Consider the following 19725-nt stretch of genomic DNA (forward strand, 5'->3'; position numbering starts at 1 on the left):
AGTGACCCAGCAAGGTAAAAACAGCCAAACTCCCAGCTCCTACCAAGCTTTGCCTTCTCTCTACCATTTGATAACTCGAGAGTCTGCCACACTGTGTAGAAGAAATTGAGAAAAAGACACTGATTCTCCAGACTGGAAACAGACTTTGTAGAGGAGTAAGGGTTAGAAATCATGTTCCCTGTACAGTGTCCAGGATTTGGCATGATTCACCCCCTTGAAGGGTGCGAGTCCTCGTAAAGGGCTTGATGAAGAATGAAGGACAGGCCAAAAGCACAGTAGGTTGAAAACCAGGCTCTCTCTCCCTCTCCCTCTCCCTCTCCCTCTCCCTGTCCCTCTCCCTGTCCCTCTCCCTCTCCCTGTCCCTGTCCCTGTCCCTGTCCCTCTCCCTCTCCCTCTCCCTCTCCCTCTCCCTCTCCCTCTCCCTCTCCCATTTAAATATATTTATTTTGACCTTCAAAAAATCAGTGTTTTTGGTCTGGAGACCATATTGCCCTTTTAATAAGATTTTGGTTGCTTTCATCTTATACTTTCAAAAATAATTTTATTGGGGGAGGGTTAATGGTTTGCAATACAGTAATTGAAATGAGAGAGAGGAATTTCTGGATTTTTTTTTAGGTGTGCTTTTGCTCTTTTTGGATTGACCCGGTGGTTTTCAAGTTGCCCTCTGGCAGGTTCTCAAGGTCACACTGGACTAATGAAGAGGGGATTTCACTTCAGGTCAGCTCAACCTGCTCTAACAGGCACACAGTTTACATTCCCACTGCCTGATCCCACACTTTGGGGAACTGCAAGGCTGAGAGTGAGCTCCCTCCTTCACCTTCCACCCCATCAAGTAAACCTTCAGGAGGCTCTGCTGGGCTGGGGTTTTGATCCTAGAGTCTCAGTCACCTTCTGTTTGTTTGGTTTTTTTCCCCTTCCATGCCTTAAATCTTGACATTAAACATGGGGAATTATAAATTCTGGCTGTAAGAAACCTTTCCAAGATGAAGAAATTTGGGCCCCGACCCCCACTGCTGTTGACTTGCACTCACTAGTTAAGTATAAATCAAAAGCTTGTCTTTCGTCCCTGGGCAGGGCTAAGTGCTGCTCTGGAGTTGGCTGGTTCATCAGGGAGACTTGGCACTGGATGTGTCTGTCTATCAGGAAGGCTGTTCTGACAATGGAGCCCTGCTTGTAGTGGGTGATGAGGTAATGGCTTCTCAAGCTGCTGGTATCCAAGGGAAGGGGGTTAAAAAAGAACAACAAAACAAGGTCTGTTAATAAAGGTGTGAGAATCTCTGGGTGTTTGCTATTGCTAAAGAGACCTCAGGGAAGGCTGCTTCTGGGCTCAAAGCAAACCTTTGCCAGAGATTTATTTCAGAAGGTTCAGAGCATACCCAAGAGCAAGCGAGAACAAGAGGTGGGAAGAGATGTGAGCAGAAACAAGAGATGAAGGGAGGAAGAAAGCAGGAGAGATGGGCCTTGCTGAGCTGTCACAGGAGAGAGAGAGGGAGGGAGGGGGAGAGAGAGAGAGAGAGAGAAAGAGAGAGAGAGAGAGAAATAGAGGCTTCAGAAATTTGATCATTGGGAAAATGTGACACAGTGGTGAGATGGAATAGAGAAATTCCTGGATTTTTTTTTCTTTAAAATACACCTTTGCTCCTGTTACTGTGTTCACCAAAAAGCCTTTTCATTCCCCTTTGAACACATCTTTTCTAAGAGGTTCAATTCAAATGCCTCTTCTTCCATGAAGCCTTCTTTGGTGTCTCAAGTTAGATTCATAATCACTTCACTATCTGCATTTTTGGCAGATATACAACGTATTTTTTTCATTAACATTTTTTAAATAAGGGATCAGACAATGGTGCACCTGGTAGAATGCACACATTATCCCCAGTCCCTACCTTTAGGGAAGGAAGCTTTAGGAGTGATAGAGGAGTACTGCAGGTGTCTCTCTTTTTCTTTCCCCTCCCTACTTCTCTCTGTCTCTGTCAGAAAAGAATGAGAGTGAGTGAGAGAGAAAGAAAGGAAAGGGAGAAGGGAAGAGAGAAGAAGGAAGAAAGGAAGGAAGGAAGGAAGGAAGGAAGGAAGGAAGGAAGGAAGGAAAGAAATAGTCACCAGGCATGATGAATTCATCACTAAGCCCTGGTAATAACCCTGGTGGTAAAAATAACGCCACCACCAAGAAATAGCTCACCTGTCTGGAAGGCCTTATGGTGAAGCCCCAGCACCATATAGAGTACCAAATATGAGTAGTAGAACAGTGCTGTGGTATCTTTCTTCTCCCTGCATCTGACTCTTTCTCATTCCTTTCTTTCTCTCTCCTTGCTTTAGAATAATAATAATCGTAATAATAATAATAATAATAATAATAAACTAGGCCTGGGCTTTCCTTAAATCTTTTATTTTTAGACTGGGGATTTTTTTGTTCCTGCACTGAATCAAACTCAAGATCTCTTACATGCTAGCATATACTCCATTACTGAGCCACATATATAATCATTGCCATATTGTGTTAAATGTGCTCTTCTAAACTATCCAACCCTTCAATAAACACACCTCACCCTCACCTCTCCTTCCCACCCACCCACCCCCTCTCAAAAAAAAAAAAAAAAAGACAGCAACAGATTAAATCAATCCCTGTATTCATGTTAACATGAGTAGAAAGGAGGAATTTGCCATCAGGGTTTGAGATTCATCTTCTTGACCTACGAACTAGAATTAGTCCTATATTTTCTCCCAGCGTGTGCCTTCTGCTTTCTTTTGGGAGTCATCTTTTTTTGGGACAGAAAAGTGACCAAATCTTAAAAAATGGAATGCCAGGATATAAAGGGGAAGGTAAGAGGGATCTAGTTCACAAATGAATAGAAACTGATTTTTAGATGTATGTGTTCCATCCTGTTAGCTTTCTGGTATGTCATCACATTCTAGAGTTATTTCAAATAAAGATTGAGTGGATTATGGAAGTCTTATTATTAGTTGTATTAAGTATCCTTTCTCCTAAACACACACACACACACACACACACACACACACACACACACACACACACACGGGGGTGGGGGAGGGAGACTTTGTAATCATAGAAGATTTATTTATTTTGCTACTCAGGAAGAAGAAGAGAAATTTAGTTAGGGAACTTGGGAAACTAAATGAAATGTCCTACTTGGTGGGCAATAACTATTTCTGGAGTTAGTTAGCTTGTCTTATAGACTCAGCTTTCCTTTTGTGCTCTTCTGTCACTTGTAAAAGGGAATCATGAAAGCAACAGGTATTGAGTCAAGTAGGCCTGTCTTTTTCTGTTCACTGAATTTCAATATCCTTATCTGTAATATGGAAGAAATACATTCTCCGCCCCCATCATCAGATCATCCTGAAGATCTATTAAGACCATGATTATTAAGTGCTCAGTCTTACAGTAGAGGTGGATAATCTGTCTGAATTTCCTTCCCTTCTCCTCCTCAATAGACCTGCTGATTCTTTACCAAGACAGTGATTAAACTGATGCCACCTGCTTCCATAACTGCATCAACCACGTTTGCTACACCACTTTGTCTCTTCTTCAACAGCCTATCAGCCTTCACAGAAACTCCACGGAAGTTTATCTTGTTAAGATAAACTGATGCAGTGGACCAGGAGGTGGCACAGTACACAAGACATTGGAACTTGGAGCATGAAGGATTGAGTTTTATCCTCCACTTCATATGTTCCAGAGTGATGCTCTGGTTTTCTTTCTCTCCTTTTCTCTCTTGCTCTGATGTTAAGAAATAAACGAATTATTTTAAAAAAAGATAATATTGTGTACTTCAGGATAAAGTGGATGGAATTATACAAGACTATGCTTAGTGAAGCAAGTAAGGAGGTGAAGAACCACTGCAGAATGGTTTCACTCATATGCAGAATGTAGAGAGCTGAACGTAGGAATGTTAAAAAAAAAAAAAGTCAACCTATATCTAAGACTGTGGGAGCACTATAGTGGTTATCTATAAAGGTAGAGATGAAGACACAAACCTTTGGTGATGGGAGTGGTGAGAGAAAAAATGGCTACACTGTAAACCATTAACCACTCAATAACAAGAAAGAAACACATGTTGGGGAGGTATAATGGTTTACATTACAGCTGTTGACATGAGTATAACTTCTTATCTCCCATAATAGATGGGGAAATAATGTGAAATGTTCTCTCTCCCAACTTAACTCCCTTCCACCATCATGCACCAGGACCTCAATGTCCCTCCATCCCATCCCTTCTCCTCCTTCTCCAGAGTCCTTTGCTTTGGTGCAATACACCACAACCAGTCCAACTTTCACCTTAAATTTTCCCTTTCTGTCCTTGTTTCTTAACATCTACTTATGAAGGAGATCATTTCATATTTGTTCTTCTCATTTTTTTTGCTTTTCTCAATTAACATGATACCTTCAAGCTCCAGCCAAGATGTGACAAAAGAGACTATTTTATTATTTAAACAGCTGCATAATATTCCACACACCACAGCTTCTTAAACACTCATCTGACATTGCCTTTTTTTTTTTTTTAAAGACAACCTGACTCATTCGAGAATAGCACTGTGGTATGGAATAAGATTTTTTTTGTCCAATGGAGCAGTGCTGGGAGATGGAATTTTCCAACCCACAAGAGCATTTGTAGAAAAACAATCACCATGGTAATAGTTCTCTCCTAATGAATTATCTGTATGTTGGGCAGAAGGCACTGGGTCTCATTATACTATTGGAGCTATTGCTTGTTTTTTTTTTATTTATCTTTAGTAAGGAAAATTAGTCCTCAGAGTTAGCAAATAGATAGGCAATCAACCAGTCTAGAATAAACAGAAATATAAAAGGAATTTCTGTAATAGTGTCCTGTTGACCCAGGCTGCCAATAACCAATAAGTTGTTTTTGTTTTGTTTTGCTTTTTTAAAGAAAAAAGTTACATGGAATATATTGGAGTCCTTTTGCTCCTATTCACTTAAATGTCCTTATGTTTATCTTTTTGTGTATACAGTTACTATCCTTAGTTAGCTACATTTTCTCATCAAACTTTTCCCTCTTGGACTACAGATACAAAAACAACTACTTCCTACAACTTTCTGAATCTTAGTGGAAGTGGTATCTCAATTTGACCTTAAAAGACAGGTGGGAAAGTAGAATATTTGGGAGAAAGGCAGTCCTAACAGCAGGAAAAGCAACAGTAAGACACAAAAGTGGGGAGTCGGGTGGTAGCGCAGCGGGTTATGTGCATGTGGTACAAAGTACAAGGACCTGCTTAAGGATTCCGGTTCGAGCCCCCGGCTCCCCACCTGCAGGGGAGTCACTTCACAGGCAGTGCAGCAGGTCTGCAGGTGTCTGTCTTTCTCTCCCCCTCTCTGTCTTCCCTTCCTATCTCCATTTCTCTCTGTCCTATCTAACAATGACGACATCAATAACTACAATAACAATAAAAAAACAAGGGCAACAAAAGGGAAAACAAATTAATTTTTAAAAAGTTGACAATCATTAAAAAAAAGAGAGACACAAAAGTGGAAATGTTTCAGCAGCTTGTATAGTGGGGAATCTTGTGAAGACTAAAATAAATACAGAGAATAATAAAAATAGGTAATATACACTAACCACTGTGACAGGCACTCGAGTGACAAGATACTCCCCAGTGATCACCATCTCCTGGTCTTCACTCTCTGCATATCCCTGTTCTCTGAGTGTGGGTTGGACTGACTGACTCACTGGTAGTGAAAAGAGTATGTCAGAAGTGATGGGCTGCCACTTTGGAGGTTAGATGACAGTCTGTATCTTCCCTCATGGTCACTATCTCTTGTTCTTTTTTCTCCTGGATTGCGCCCCATGAAGAAAGTCAGGTGCCTTGTCATAAGGCAACTCTGTGTACAGGCCATGCAGCATAGAACTGAGACCCATCAAGCACCATGTATGTGAGTTTTGGGGCACCCCTCCGATGTCCAGTTGAGCCCCACGTGAGACATCTTGGTTCACTACAATCACTACCTTACTTTTATTTTATTTTATTTTTTAGAGCAACACTGATCTCTAGCTTATAGTGGTTTAAGGGATAGAATTGGGACCTGGGAGTCTCAGGTATGAGAGTCTGTTTGTATAAACATTATGCCCTCTCCCTGCCCTCCACTACAATCTCTTGAGACACTTTGAGGCAGAAATACCCAGGTCAGCTCTACCCAGAACTCTGAACCATGGAAGCTATGAGACAATGTTTGCTGTTTTAAGTCATAAAACCTGGGAGTAATTTGTTATGAAACAATAAATAATAGAAACACTCACTCTAATGGGCAGAACACTGTGATAAGCACTTCATATATCTGATAGTATCTAGTCAACAATAGTAGGTGGGTATTGTCCCAGCTTTTAGAAAATTCACATAATTAAGCTTTAGAAATCTGTTCAGCTCAGATCTGCAGTGATGCAGAGGTTGCACAGTCTCCTGTGCTAAATATAGGCCCCAGATCAAATCAGTGGGGTACAGTTAATAATATCTGTGTACTTTTCCCTTAATTGGGGCTATTCTCTTCCTTGATCCAGCTTTCTAGTCTTATTTCCAACTCTGACACCATCTCCCCAGACAGCACCTTTGGCCCATCTGCATGTTAGCTCATGCAAAAATGAATAAAGTCATGGACCCTTTGGAATAGATCTAAGTAGATCTATTAGCTTTTTCCAAAATAGAGACACCAAATCTTTTTTTTTAATTTTTATTTATAAAAAGGAATCACCGACAAAAACCACAAGATAAGAGGGGTACAACTCCACACAATTCCCACCACCAGAACTCCGTATCACATCCCCTGCCCTGATAGCTTTCCTATTCTTCTTTTTTTTTTTTTAAGATTTTTTATTGATTGATGAGAAAGATAGGAGGAGAGAGAAAGAACCAGACATCACTCTGGCACATGTGCTGCCAGGGATCAAACTTGGGACCTCACACTTGAGAGTCCAAAGCTTTACCACTGTGCGACCTCCCAGACCACAGCTTTCCTATTTATCCCTTTGAGAGTATGGATCCTGGGTCATTATGGGATGCAAAAGGTGGAAGGTCTAGTTTCTGTAATTGCTTCCTCGCTGAACATGGACATTGACTAGTCGATCCATATTCCCAGCCTGGGAGACACCAAATCTTATTGGCTATAGTCTTACCTTTAGATTCCTGATTATTAAACAATTTGTTCTGCTTTATATTTTTTTACATTAAAATATTTTTATTGACAGAATTAATGGTTTACAGTAAATACAGTTGTTGGTAAATATGTAAAATTTGTTCTGCTTTATATCTTAATGCTTTTTCAGCCACCATGTTGCAGATGCTACCATGATGCCAATTTGATTTCACTGGATGAATGACCTCAGTGATGTGCACTGAAACCCCACCTCCCCAGAGCCCCCCAACTAGGGAAAGAGAGAGACAGGCTGGGAGTATGAATCGACCTGCCAATGCCCATGTTCAACGGGGAAGCAATTATAGAAGCCAGACCTTCCACTGACTGCACCCCATAATGACCCTGGGTCCATATTCCCAGAGGGATAAAGAATAGGGAAGCTAACAGGAGAGGGGATGGGATATGGAGTTCTGGTGATGGGTATTGTGTGGAGTTGTACCCCTCTTATCCGATGGTTTTTGTCAATGTTTCCTTTTTATATATAATTTTTAAAAAAGTAGAAATGGTTCAGCCTTGCTCCACTTCCTCCACATTTTCGTAGGACAGTGGTTTGTTGCAGGCTATCCCTGAGAGTTTTATATTGGTCACTGCTCATATAACAATCCCTTTTTGTATCTTTGCATGGCGGTAAGAAGTGTAGCTGTGCAAAATGCCACCTGCTCCATCCTAAGTGACTATGGTGTTCCTTCTGGCCTCAGTATCTGTTGAAAGTCCTGTAAGACCTTTGACCTATTTGCTGAGTCTCAAGAGGCCAATAGATGAATGCTTATCTAGTTAATATTTTAAAAGCAAACAAATGAGTCAAACAGAACTGTAAGAGTTGGTAATGAACTTTCATGATTGATAAGATTTCACTGTTGACCTATATTACATCTTACTGGTATGTGTTTATGTGTGTGTGTGTGTGTGTGTGTGTGTAAGTTCATGAGCTTTAAGAAAGTCACTGCACATAACATTAGTTCCAGCCAATTGGATTTTATGTCAATAAAATTTCCTGTTAACCCTTGGCTGGAAGGAGCAATGTCAGGAAAAAGCTGACAATAAGGGAACTAAGGTCTCTAAGACTCGGAACCTCTTCCTGAAGGCAAGAGAACTGGGAAAGTGTTTTCATTCTTCTTCCTGCTCCCTTTATAAATGATCCTGGTAGTTCACCTCACCTCTCCACAACTGACATCCTATACCAAGAGGCCGGATCAGTCACCTGTACGAACTCGCCCTAGTCTTGACTGTGGCTTGATAGGACTTTGTCATTGTTTCCAAGCCTAGCTTTTAAGCAGGGAACCCTACCCCATCCTCACTCTACATCCTTTCCTCTGCATAAGGTCCTGCTGCTTTTTCTTGAAAATGTACTGATTTATCTGAAATTTAGTTTTCCATTGACATGCTTTGTGGGTCTGAGTAACTTAAGGTCTAGCACCTGTTGAGTAAAGAAACAAATCTTTTTGGCTTCCCAGCTCATTCGTCATAAGCCAGGAGTTTCTTTTAGAAGTGCAATGTGGATTGGAAAAATAGCTCACCTGGGTAGTGTGCTGCTTTACCATGCGCATGACTCGGGTTCATGGTGAGTCTCCACTGCACTGGAAGAAGCTTTAGTGCTGTGGTCTCTCTCTCTCTCTCTCTCTCTCTCTCTCTCTCTCTCTCTCTCCCCCTTCCTCCCTCCCTCCCTCCCTCTCTCTTCTCTTTCTTTCTGTCCACAGGACTATTGCTGGGACTTGGTGCCTATACAAAATCCACCACTCTCTTTTCCCTCTTTTTTTTCTCTTTTCTTTTCCATTTATGTGATAAGACAGAAAGAAATTGAGAGAGAAAAGAGAGACACTTACAGCACTACTTCACCACTTGTGAAGCTTCCTCAGTACATCTGGGGGCTGTGGGCTTGAACACAGGTTTCTTGATCATGGCAGCTGGGTGTGACACCACCTGCCCCTACACACACACACACACACACACACACACTTTCTAACAGGACTTCCTCTACTTCTCCATAAGATGTTCTTTGGCCTCTACAACAGTAAATCCACTCAGTAAATACACTTTCTTCAATCTTATCAAAATCCCTCCTGTGCGTTTATCTGAGGTGACTCACTCCCAGGAGCCCTTTCGAGAGGAACCTGGACTAGAGCTGCAGGCCTGAGGACAGACAGCCTCCCCACCCTGTTCAGGGAAGTACCTTGGGAAGCCCCCTCCCCTCTCCCATCTGCTCCAGGTGAAAGTTCAGCCACAGCATATAGCCTTAACACAACCTTAACCCAAGAAGCTGTTCCTCACTTTTTCCACAAGCCCCCTATCTTGTGTGGACTTCTGGGGGAATCTGAGGAAATCTGACTTGGGACTTGAGATACAGAGCCACCTTATTGACCCAGAAATATTTTTCTTTTTAAATGTCCTTTTTAAAAAAAATTTACTTATTATTGGATAGAGACAGAGAGAAATTGATAAAGGGGATATAGAGAGGGAAAGAGACAGAGAGACACCTGCAGGCCTACTTCACCATTCATCAAGCTTTCCCCTTATAGGTGGGGACCAGGGCCTTGAACCAGGGTCCTTGTGCACTGTAATATATGCACTAACCATGTACACCACCACCTGGCCCTCCAGAAATACTTTTCTTTTTTTTTTTTTTTTTTGCCTCCAGGGGGGGTCAGTGCCTGCACTATGAATCCATTCTCCTAGAGGCCTTTTTCACCCCTTTTGTTGCCCTTTATTGTAGCCTTGTGTGGTTATTATTGTTGTTGTTGATGTTGTTCATTGTTGGATAGGACAGAGAGAAATGGAGAGGGGAAGACAGAGAGGGGGAAAGACAGACACCTACAGACCTGCTTAATTGCCTGTGAAGCGACTCCCCTGCAGGTGGGGAGCCGGAGGCTCGAACCGGGATCTTTATGCTGGTCTTTGTGCTTTGCACCACATGCGCTTAATTCACTGCGCTACTGCCTGACCCCCCAGAAATACTTTTCTAAGAATAAGACAAGTGATCATCTGCTTTGAGGAGCCCAAAGCAATGACTACTCCTAATAGATATTTATAATATTTTCACCATTATCATGGCCTATGGCAGAAGAGCAGGCAGGGTAAAATGCTACAAGAGTTTCTGCAAGATGTGAATTTGTTTCTCTTGCCTCTTGTTGAATAAGCTCCCCCCCTCAGACAGTACAAGGTGCATGGAAACCACTGGAGACAGATACCAAAACCTGATATCTGTCTCCCAGATCCTTCCAGTAAAGTGTATACAAGAAGGTAGGAACTTGATAGCATGCCAAGACACGGCAGCTTTCAGGAATAATTCGACAAAAAGGCTCATGGGTGAGTGTCAGAGATAAAGTGATAGGCCCAAAAGACCAAGATAAGATCTCCCTCAAAAATGAGGTTTGGGCTGTTCTCTGTTATTAATATTGCCGCCAGGGTTATTACTGGGGCTTGGAGCCTACATGACGAATCCACAGCTGCTGGTGGCCATTTTCTGTTTCTTTTCTTTCTTTCTTATTTTTTTTAATTAGATAAGACAGAGAAACTGTGTGTGTGGGGGGGTGTAGAAAGGGAGAGAGAAAGAAAATAGACTCGGTAGGGAGAGGGGTATTTGCTGAGTATTTTCTCCCTAGGAGTGTTGTTTTTGACAGGCTAGGTTGTTTTCGCCGGGCTGGCTTCACGGGCGGGTAACAGACGACCAGGGACTCATGGTTGAGCTGTAGGCAGTATCTTTATTCATGCAGGACGCAGCACAATCTAAGCTGAGCTAAGCTAAACTCAAGTACCCTAAAACTCACAATGCTGTCTTTATATATACTTGCCAAGTAGGGTGGAAACAGGATGTGACATAGAGAGGGTGGAGAGAAAAGTGACTGGTGAAAATCAGAGTGTGACAAGGAGGGGGCGGAGCAGGCGAGAATCCTATCACTGAACCACCAATGCCCTGGAGGGAGGGTGGTGCTTGGTAACAGCGGTTATGTAAATAGAATGAAGTGGTTATGTAAATAGAATAGTGTTAAGCAGGGGGGATTTAAACCAAATGAAACAGAAGGGGTCTCATGCATACCAACATAGGAGAAAGCTGCAGGAAATGGATAGGTCCAGTACAGAGGGACAAGAGGACTAGCTAGGAGTGGGGACTGGAGGAGAAGGCCCCATAGCCTATCTGGTGGTCTGGGCCCTTGCAGGATTTGTCTCTATGCTTTGGGAGATTAGAAGCCTATGAAGCAGGGAGTGACACTGGACCCAGCCCAGCAAAAACCATGACAAGCTCTTCATGTCAAACAGTGTCCATGACTACAGCCAGTCCCAGACTGGGCTACTAATGGGAAGAAACGGATGAGGAAATGATGGAGCTGGAGGCAGGACAAGGACAGATGACAGGAGAGTGGGCCCTTTGTGACACCTGCTTAACCTTATCAGATGAGATGAGGTGTGTTCAGGGTACTATAGTCATAGCCTGCTCAACCTTATCCAAGCAGAGGATCGCTCAGCTCTGCCTTCCACAGAGGCTTCACCCTACCCACAACCCCTCAAAGCTAAGCACCCAAGACTGAAGCTTCCCAGAGCCGCCTCTGCCCTGGTTACACCCCAGGTGCTGTGACTCACCCACCTGAGTGGTGAGTCAGGGAAAGAGGTGAGAGCATGAGGACTGAGGAGGCTGGAAAGGCAAGTGCGTGCTAAGCACCCCCACTACCCCCACCCCCATGCCCTGGGAAAGTCACTGCTATGCCCCCATCCCTACTCCTCCTACTCCTCCTCCTCCTCCTTGTCCTACTCCTGTTTTTTCTCCTCCTCCTCCCCCTGCTTCTTCTCCTCCTCCTGCTTCTTCTCCTCCTCCCCCTGCTTCTCCTTTTCCTCCTCCTTCCCCTGCTTCTCCTCCTCCTGCTCCTTCCCCTGCTTCTCCTCTCAGAGCCTCTTCAGAGATATCCACAGTCCCTATCCCTGTTGGATGCCTCTTTCCAATTTTCCTCTCCCTCCTCCTTCTGTCTTACTGCTGTCAGCCAGCTGCCACCGTCACCATGGCTACACTTGCTCCCTCCCTCCACAACCAGCAGGAGCCAGAGCAGGGGGAGGACGGCTGTTCTGTTCTATTAGTCTTCCTGTAGAACTGGCTTCTTTTAAAATCAGCTCAGGGTTTCATGCTGCAGATTCAAGATATGGCCACTTAGCTGAAGGGCTCACTTCAAACAAATACAAATACAAGAGGAGACAACTAAACAAATCAATCTATTAAGAAGTGTATTTTTCTTTTTCTTTCTTTCTTTCTTTTTTTTTTTTTTTTTTTTGGTGCTGGGAAAAGAATGCACTATTTTTTTTCTTTTATATAAAAAGGAAACATTGACAAAACCATAGGATAAGAGGGGTACAACTCCACACAATTCCCACCACCAGAACTTCCTGTCCCATCCCCTCCCTTGATAGCTTTCCTATTTAACCCTCTGGGAGAATGGACCCACGGTCATTGTGGGATGCAGAAGGTGGAAGGTCTGGCTTCTATAATTGCTTCCCCACTGAACATAGGCGTTGACAGGTCTATTCATACTCCCAGCCTGCTTCTCTCTTTCCCTAGTGGGGTGGGGTTCTGGAGAATGTGTTCTGGGAGCTCCAGGACACATTGGTGGAGTTGTCTGTCCAGGGAAGTCTTGTTGGCATCATGCTAGCATCTGGAACCTGGTGGCTGAAAATAGAGTTAACATATAAAGCCAAACAAGTTGTTGAGTAATCATGAACCTAAAGGCTGGAATAGTGCAGATGAAGACCTGGTGGGGGGGGGCAGTCTCCATTTTGTAGGTAGCTAGTAGGCCTATTTTAGTTATATTCCAAAGTGCCTATGACTATACTAGGTTTTTTGTTTGTTTGTTTTTCTGAGCCTAACATCTGATATGCAGTTGGATCCAAGTTATTGTCTGGGGAGATGGTGCCATGGCTTGAAAAAGGACCAGAAAGCTAGATCAGGGAAGAGAGTAGCTCCCTAATATGGGAAAGGTGTATAATTATTGTTGACTGTAAACCCCATCAATTTGATGTGATCTGGGGCCCATATTCAGCTTAGGAGCCTATGTGACCTCTGCATCCCTATAGATCTGAGCTCATATTCTGTGGTCATGAGTAGGAACGTCCCAGGCTGCCCCAATATCAGGACCCATCTTCCTCAGGTGTAGCACAGAGTATGTTGCCCAGCCTCCCTTCGGAGGATGTTGATCCAAGTTGAGGGCAAGGTCCTATGGGGACCCACAAAGGGATCTGTTTTGCTGTTGCTGATAGAGATGACTGGTAACAATGGAGAGAGGAATTGATTAAAGTTCTAGGCCTATCATGTTTTTTTTTGGAATCTCAGGACTCCCTGACTAGGGCCCCAGCTGATGGGGTGGCCTGACAGTGACTAAAGAGTCATCATTAAAGTATGCCAGTCCTAATACCTTATGTTGGACATGACCAGTGACTTAAGATTGAAGGTTCACACATGGATGGCTTGAGAAAGACTTGTGAGGCTCTGACTGTTAAAAGCAAATTGAGGCCAAGCAGATCTGGATTTGAAACCAGCCAACCTAGGTTAGAGCAGAACATTTAGGATCTTAGGAAGAATTTCTCCAGGAAATTCTGATTATCAACAATTTTGAAATACAAAGATAAAATTATACAAAACATTCTCAGAGTCATACAAATATAAACAAATATGTAGAGAAAACACAGTAAACACAAAATAGAAATAAATTATCAACACCAAGAAGAAGTAAATGCTGAATAAGAAATTTGATTTCAGGGATGTTGGGTGGCAGCGTAGCGGGTTAAGTGCACGTGGCACAAAGCGGAAAGACCAGTGTAAGGATCCAGTGGCGTCGCTTCCCAGGCAGTGAAGCAGGTCTGCAGGTGTCTATCTTTCTCTCCCCCTCTCTGTCTTCCCTTCCTCTCTCCATTTCTCTCTGTCCTATTCAACAACGACAACAATAATAATAACTACAACAATAAAACAACAAGGGCAACAAAAGGGAATAAATAAATAAATATTTCGAAAAAATTGATTTGAGTTAAGTTCTTGGCTCAGTATTAAACAATGTTTATTTTATATAATCAGCATAATAAAAATGCTCTTGTGGATTCAACCAAAACTAGTAAGTTGATAGAAAGCACAGGACAGGGAGGTAGGGGATCTAAAATATTTATTTGTAACAGTGGAAAATATTTAAATAAGTGAATCAATAGAATTCTATCATTCTACTCTCCAAAAGTATTGTTACAACAATAAACAAACAAAATGCTGTGAATGCTGTAAATGGTTGCCTTTGGAGAATAAAAGGAAGATGAGAAAAGAAAGAAGAAAGTCAAATTATTTTTATATTGCTATAAGCTTTGGCCAAACATTAACTCAACTTCCTCCACCACAAATGTAAGTTGCTACTGAATTCCTCCAATCAAGAAGTCAGTAAAGATGAAGTAGAAGACACTTGGTTAACATTAGTAGAATTTCTGAAACTGAGGCTTCCCTTTATAGAGGCAGAAGACCAGCAGTAACAACCGTACAGGTTATGGTAAGTTTTCAAAACACTCGAGCAATCTAAGTACCAAGGTATGTTCTGTTTCCAAAGAAAATACCAAAATGCAAAGATGGTCAAGATTTGATACTGTAAATGGTAGAGGTAAAGTTCTCTGTGAGAAACAATATTTTCAATGATGGACTCATCTGTTTTGGTCTTTCTCTTCCTCCTCCTCTTCTAGTATTTATTTATTATTTATTTATTTATTTATTTATTTATTTTTGTATAGCATAGAAGGAAACAGAGTGAAACGAGAGAGAGAGAAAGAGAGAGAGAGAGAGATTGACATCCACAGCACTGAACTACCACTTGTGAAGCTTCCCCCCTGCTGGTAGTAGGGACTGGGTGCTTTAACCCAGATCTTTGTGAATGGTAATGTGTGTGCTCAACTGGGTGTGTCACTTCCCGGCCCCCATCCTGTTCTTCTTCCATTCTTTGATAAAAATCAACCAACCAAACAAGAAATCAATCAGTCAAAACAACCCAAGCCTATTTCTTTATTCTGTTGAATCTGAGCAGAATCTGTGACAGTTTTCACCAGTCTAACATATGAAAGTGAGACTAGGTGACTTTTAAAGCTAGGGCATAGTTGTCTTAGATCTTTTCCTTCAGTTTCATAGGGTATATCCTCTGGAATATCCCTGTTTGAAAGGAGCTGCTGTCTTGAGAGATGCCTAATGCACATGAAAGTCATACAGACACTTAAATCAACATCAAGTTAAATAAGCATCATTTGCCAACCATGTCAGTGAGCTGCCTGCCATCTTGGATACACACCTGAGGAGAATCTTCCATGACCTCCAGTTCCAGTCACTATGTGACTCCAGCCATATGAGATTCCAAGGGAACTAGCTGGTAGTCACCCACAGAAGTATGAGGAAAAAAACAAACAAACAGAAAGACAACTAATCATTTATCTGATGACAGAGAACATGATCCAGGCTCACAACCAAGGGGCAAGCCCAAGACATGTTCTGTCAGGGTTAAGGTTTAGGAGAATTGTAAAGGAATAATCAAGGGAGCAGTTTAAACATGTCATTTCAAAATTTTGAATTGGTCGATGTCAGTCTTCAAATAGAATGTTGTAATGTGGGGTCTTTTTGCAGAAGGTAATAGAGATGAATTTTGTGAGTATTTCCTAATCCTTAATAGGAGAAAGCAGGGTTTTGGTCTTCTCATGCAGTCATCAATAGGAGAAAATGAGTGAGTGGGTGTTCTTTTGTAGTCTTCAACTGGGAGTTGAGTCAGGCTCATGAGTCAGGTTACTTAACTCCTTCCCAAAACGTATCATCATGGCACTTAAAGACAAGATGGAGATTATCTGATCAAAAACTGATCAGATCAAAAAAATTTCACAAAAGTCGTTGTGGTTTTTTTTTTTATTTTTTATTTATAAAAAGGAAACACTGACAAAAAACATAGGATAAGAGGGGTACAACTCCACACAACTCCTACCACCAGAACTCTGTATCCCATTCCCTCCCCTGATAGCTTTCCTGTTTTTCATCCCTCTGGAAGTATGGACCCAGGGTCATTATGGGATGCAGAAGGTGGAAGGTCTGGCTTCTGTAATTGCTTCCCCACTGAACGTGGGCATTGACAGGTCAATCAAGTCATTGAGTTTTATGGTGATTAGAGGGCTGGAACGCTATCTCACCAGGTGGGGCACATGCCTTGTCATGCAAGTGGCCCAGGTTTGAACCCCAATGGGAGATGCTATGGCACAGGAAGAAGTTCTGGTGCTGTGGTGTCTCTCCTCTCTATGTGAGTGAAAAAGAGCAGCTTGGAAACAGTGAAATCACACATATGTGAAGCCTACAGTTGTACCAAAAATTTGGGAGGGGGGGGCTGGTGAAACAGCATAATAGTTACATAAAAGACTTACATGCTTGAGGCTCTGAGGCCTTAGGTTCAGTCCTCAGCACTACTATCAGCCTGAACTGAGAAGTGTTCTGGAGTCTCTCTCTCTCTCTTTCTCTCTCTCTCCCTCTCCCTCTCCCACTCTCTCTCCCCTCTATTATCTCTCTGATTAAAATAAATAAATGAGTACAATGTTTTTTAAAGAAAAGTTTTTGGGTGATATGTTGTGTAATAAAATCACCTGACATCAAGTTCATACTCTTTCCCCCAAACCACTCTGAAAATATTTTTCAACAGAAATGTGAAATAGAATTTGAGTGGGAGAATTTTCATTATGTAGGACTGCCTGATCCTTGGCTCCCCAGACTCATGAATCTAATATCTCTCTTTCCATAGCATAGTGGTAATTAAACAAGCCAACTATCACATTTTCCTGAAGGACTCCTAAGAATAACATCTTCAGATGGAATTTCCTGATAGACAAAGCCATCTTGAGATGGCTTAAAATGGAATTTTACATGCAGAAAATACTGGAGGTTTCTAGTTCAAGATCAAGGTTTGGGAAAACTTAGTTCCTTTTGGGGACTTTAAAAAAGAATCTGTTTTATGCTTTCCTTGGTGACCTGCTGGCTATCTTTGGCATATCTCTATATTTATCTTAACATGGTGTTCTCCCTGTGTTTGCTTGTGCTCAGATTTCTTTTATTTTAATTTTTTTATTTATAAAAAGGAAACATTGACTAAACCATACGATAGGAGGGGTACAACTCCACACAATTCCCACCACCAGAACTCTGCATCCCATCCCCTCCCTTGATAGCTTTCCTATTCTTTAACCCTCTGGGAGTATGGACCCAAGGTCATTGTGGGGTGCAGAAGGTGGAAGGTCTGGCTTCTGTAATTGCTTCCCCACTGATCATGGGCATTGACTAGTTGATCCATACTCCCAGCCTGCCTCTCTCTTTCCCTAATGGGATGGGACTCTGGGGAAGCAGAGCTCCAGGACACATTGGTGGGGTTGTCTGTCCAGGAGAGTCTTGTTGGCATCACGGTAGCATCTGGAACCTGGTGGCTGACAAGAGTTAACATACATAGCAAAACAAATTGTTGACCAATCATGGACCTAAGGGCTGGAATAGTGCAGATGAAGAGTTGTGGGGGGGGGGGGGGTCTTCCATTTTGTAGATAGCTAGCAGACATATTTTAGTTAAATTCCAAAGGGCCTGTGGCTACACTAGGTTTTTTTGTGTTTTTTTTTTTCCTTTTTGCCCCTGAGCCTGAAATGCAGATGAATCCAAGTTATTGTCTGGGGAGATGATGTCATGGCTGGAAAAGGAACAGAAAGCTGGATCAGGGAAGAGAGTAGCTCCCTAATATGGGAAAGGTGTATAAATATTGTTGACTGTAAACCCCATCAATTTGATCTGATCTGGAGCCCATATTCAGCTTAGGAGCCTATGAGACATCTGCATCTCTGTAGATATGAGCTCACATTCTGTGGTCATGAGTAGGAACATTCCAAGCTGCCCCAATATCAGGACCCATCTTCCTCAGGTGTAGCATAGAATATGTTGCTCATCCTCCCTTCAGAGGATGGAACATTTTCAACCATTGTTGATCCAAGTTGAGGGCAAGGTCCTATGGGGTCCACAAAGGGGTCTATTTTTTTGTTCCTGATAGAAATGACTGGTAACAATGGAGAGAGGGATTTATTCGAGGTCTAGACACAACAAGTCTGTTTGGGAATCTCAGGACTCTCCGACTAGGGCCCCAGCTGATGGGGTAGCCTGATAGTGACTAAAGAGTCATCATTAAAGTATGCCAGTCTCTTGCCCTTATTCAGCTTTTGCAGTTCTTGCTTTGATAAGGTTAGCTTTGGAGTGAGTGAGAGAACTGGAATGGGAAGTAGGTGATGAGGGTATCTAAGTCTAAGTACACTATTTCATTATGAACTTGATACTGGCTCACTGCAGACTATTGTGTATTTTTGCTTTCAGGCTTATATTTTGCCCTATTTTATGGATACATGTGAACATAGGCTCTATCTCATGGAGCCTGGTCTATATCTAGGTTTTGGGACTTTGTTAGGAAGTGGACCTCCTGGAATGGAATTAGAGAATACTATGAAAGGAAAGGTCTCACCTGAGTAATGAGGGTGAAGGGTTGACATTCCATGCCTGACGTCTCTGGACACAATTTGAAGTGAAGCATGCTGAGGTGGTACTTGTTGTGTTGATTAGGTTGGTATCAACGGATGCAATATCATTTGGTATGACTTGAGAGAAGTGTACAGGTAAGTGAGCCCCACACCAGAGGTTCCAGAACTGGGAGATATACAGGCTCTATAGAGGAAGCGGGAGGTTCCTGCTGTCTTAGGGTTTAAGAAGGCAGTAGATAGTTACTGCTATAATCACATTATTTGGCAATTGGGTGAACTTTCTCTTTTATAAGGAGACTGGTATTATTGGATCAGGGCCTACCTTTTATCAGTATGACCTCATCTTGCCCTGCCTTACTTCTGCAGGGACTCTGCTATTACCAAGTCTGGTCACATTCAGATTTACTGGGGTTAGAACTTCAGCTGGCAACCAATAGCACAGCTATATACAAGATACTGGGTACTGTACAGCAAACCCTAACAAAAGGACTTTTCAAAGTTAACCCAATTACCAATTAATGTGATGATAACATTAACTATCGATTGTCTTTTGGAACCCTAAGACAGCAGGAACCTCACATCTCCACTATAGAGCCTCTACTTCCCCCAGTCCTGGAACCCTTGGATAGGGCCCACTTTCCCGTATGCCTCTCCCAATCCATATCAAATAATATTGCATCTTCCGATCACAACCTAACCAACACAACGATTGCCACCTCAACATGCTTCACTTCAGACTGTGTCCAGAGACTTCACGTGTGGAATGACAACCCTTCAGCTTCATTACTCGGGTGAGACCTTTCCTTTCATAGTATACTCTAATTCCATCTCAGGTGGTTCACTTTCTAACAAAGTCCCAAAACCTAGATATACACCAGTTTCTGTGAGAGAGAGCATATGTTCACACGTATCCATATCCGTAAACTACTGCAAAATATATACCTGAAAGCAGCAGTACACTAGAGTTTGCAGTGAGTACCCCCCTAACACTTCCTCTCCACTATTCCAAGCTTTGGGTCCATGATTGCTCAACAATTTGTTTGGCTT

At 42.4% G+C, this 19725-nt stretch overlaps 1 long non-coding RNA gene across 1 annotated transcript in view; it reads right to left on the reverse strand.

Annotated features, from left to right (window-relative positions):
- Positions 1-15125: 15125 nt before the first annotated feature.
- Positions 15126-19725, reverse strand: part of LOC107523015 (uncharacterized) — a 38293-nt gene continuing 33693 nt past the window's right edge. The window contains exon 2 of the long non-coding RNA XR_001601711.2: positions 15126-15958. This is a non-coding gene — a long non-coding RNA (uncharacterized LOC107523015). The remainder of the gene's footprint in view (positions 15959-19725) is intronic.

This window comes from Erinaceus europaeus, chromosome 8 (assembly GCF_950295315.1).
Source record: "Erinaceus europaeus chromosome 8, mEriEur2.1, whole genome shotgun sequence".
NCBI classification, from domain to species: Eukaryota; Metazoa; Chordata; class Mammalia; order Eulipotyphla; family Erinaceidae; genus Erinaceus; species Erinaceus europaeus.